A 3,190-nucleotide genomic window follows, 5' to 3' on the forward strand; every position below is an offset into this window, starting at 1 on the left:
TCAGATCATCAATACAGGTTTCTAACAATCAACTATTTTGTCGGTAGTACTCCTAGATCGAGATTAGTCCCCCTAATCCCTGAACTTCATGAGTGAAAGTATCGTGAAGAAGACCGGGCTGGGGCAAAAACCGAGGGGTGGAGGAGTAGAACTATTTTCAGTGGCGCCAAAACTGTAAATGTCGCGAAAATTTGTTTGGTGAGAAGGTGCGCTTTGTATTGAATTACGGTGCCTTATTACACAACAGTTGCTCGGACCGAAGTAGAGGATTAACTCAAGCGCACTAAGCCACTAACTAAAGAGCTTCACTCACATAACAATGGAGCAAATCACTGAGTTCGCAATTCACTGAACTGGTAGGTGAGATGCTTACTGCTAACACCAAGCAGGCCGGTCGCATCCATTACTGAGTCGAATGGAGCCGGGTGCCAACCGTAGCAGTTCTTGTGGAGAAATCAGTGACAGTTAAATGAGGTCCCTTCAACTGAAGTTTTCTGTGACGCATCCTTCACGCAGAATTGCTCATGAATCTTCTCTCGGATGCTGCACCTTGGTGGACTTAAGAGCGAGTGGTCGATGACTCCCCTAGGCCAGTTACACCGGCTGTGATATGATACCCTCGTTTGGGCGCTCGCAGCCCATTTAAAGGATCAGTTGTCCAAGCAAGCACAAATTACATTCTTGTAGTATCACCCGTGCTTATGCACTACTGTTCGTTCGCCGTAGTTGGCTCATTCCCACTTATTCTTCCGTGGAAACGAGGGGCCGCTGTCCTGTCACAACCTGGGAACGCGCTCAGTACCATACAGATTTTTCTTACCCTCTGTATTGTATTTTGTGCTAAGCTGTCCCTATATCCACCTACCCGTCTCAATTTTTCTTCTCATTATTCAAATATATTGACATGGTTGTACGTCAGTTGAGCACCAACTTTCTTCCCTGATATCGATTTCAACGATGATGGCAACTATGTGCACTCGAGTACCAATGCTATGAAATACTGAAATTAACGACGTGTAGCGATTAGTTTGGTCGTCCACACAAAGCCACCAACCACTACCCCAGTAGAAGTAAAGCTACTTCCTTGGAAGGCTAGCGGTCCCTAATAACCGGACGGATGTCACGTGCAGGACACGGCCAAACGAAAGGCATGTCCTGATTGGTCAGAATGCCAGCCAATCCGAATCAAGCACCTTTGACTCGACGCTTCTCGCCCCCTCACAGAGATTCTGGAACGACCTTGTGAAACCTTATAAATACAGTTGTAATATTTTTTCTTTGTCTCCATAAAGGGCTGTGTAGAGCTACCGTGCCTTTTGATGTACCGTAGTGGGCGGAGCAGGACCGATACAGAGTTGCACTACCGTTTACCAAGACACAACACTGTTGAGAGAGGGAGCAGAGCACTTCGGGGATTTGCGGGTAGTTTCTCCGAGGTTCTCAGCTGAGCCTCATGATACCATAGTGATCTTTCTTAATAGGAGGTAACCTATCCTCTAGAAAATACCGTGCTCCAAATTCTGTGATGATATCTGCTTCGTGGGAACACTAACACGAGGAATGCATGCGGATTGTTAAGGATTCAAGTTGGATGAATCATCCAACAGAGAATATAGCTGCAGTTTTGAGCTTGGACAGTGATAAAGAAGTCTCGTAACTTTTTTCATCACAGGCCAGTATGCTGTTCTGCTATATTTCCGTGGACAAAATACAGCCAAAATGTACGATAAAACCCTGCTGCGATGATCATCTCTTTATAGTAACCATGCTGTCACACGCCTGGTATGATTTGTTCATGATGAGTCCTCGGTATCCTGACATCAACATCCAAAGGAAATCGATCGGCGAATCACTCCCCGACGCTGTTTTCCTCTTGAAAATAGTGCAAAGGTCTAGATTTTATTTTCCACTCGAATTCCTGAAAAGGTACTGACGTATTCTCATAAAACGGAAACAAACATGAGGTTGTTGGAAACTCGAGTAATGTTTAATAGCAATGAGCAAATGCTCGATTGCAACACCACTTCAGTGCCTACTAGCCAAGCCCACCGACGGAAGCAAGCGGGCCGAGATACTGCCAGTTTGCCCAAGCTAAACAGAATAATAGCAATGAGCAAATGCTCGATTGCAACACCACTTCAGTGCCTACTAGCCAAGCCCACCGACGGAAGCAAGCGGGCCGAGATACTGCCAGTTTGCCCAAGCCTAAACAGAAGCAGTCGAGATGCCAAGGTTGGGTTCGAACCATGGACGTTCCAGTCAGTAATTTCCCAAGTAATTTCTCAAGCTCCCCAGTGTATGTATCCGTGGGCATAAGAATAAATAAAAATTTTGACCTGCCATCAAAAGAGGATGGCTGTCGTGCAATGACAGATGGGGTGCTACCGTACCGATGCGTTCAGGGGGTCTCACTTGTCTGTCCGCTTCCACCACAGCAGGACGTATCTCTGTATTGTGATAACTTGAGCAATTTTCATCCCCTGATGGAAATTAATATGCCAAAAACAAATGAGAAACTATCAAAATCATCCTACTGTCCACAGCTAGCTTCGTCATATTCGAAAACATGGAATACTCAGTGCGTAAGACACCGAAGCTTAATTTCTCTTGTCTCATTACGAAGCATACTCTGAGCGCCGACTTTTTATCTCACAGCCCAGTTGGTCGTTCTTCCGGGCCTTATCATAATGTATAAGCAATAATAATCGAGATCTTCCTCACCCTCGCTCTCTTAGTAGCTTCCAAACAGATCGTATTTAACTGAATGGTTCCCCAGCTTTGTTGAGTGAAGAGAAAATTTCTTCAGCCCTGATACGGAGTTCCAGTGGGCCGCTGTTTCAGGAGCCCTGCCCTAAAGTGAGTGTGTTGCTACTCCTCAGTTATGTGCCTGCGAAATTCCCATCCTATAACCATGTAAATCAAGTTCGGTTGTCGCTTGAATTCAAGTACAGGATTTCACTGGCCCAATCACAGTGAATCAGGTCACACGTATCTTCACTGGATGTGGTGCATATCCGAGAACAGCACAGCCTAGCAATCAAGTGATTTTGAGTGGAAATAGGCTAGAACGATGAGTGCCGCGACCCAGGAATCAAGAGCGGAGTATGAATGACTAGCCCTATCCCCCTTTCTCGTCCTATTTCATATATATATATATATATATATATATATATATATAAAAAAACTCGAA

The sequence above is a fragment of the Opisthorchis viverrini genome, assembly GCF_000715545.1.
Source record: "Opisthorchis viverrini unplaced genomic scaffold opera_v5_515, whole genome shotgun sequence".
In the NCBI taxonomy this organism is placed as follows: domain Eukaryota; kingdom Metazoa; phylum Platyhelminthes; class Trematoda; order Opisthorchiida; family Opisthorchiidae; genus Opisthorchis; species Opisthorchis viverrini.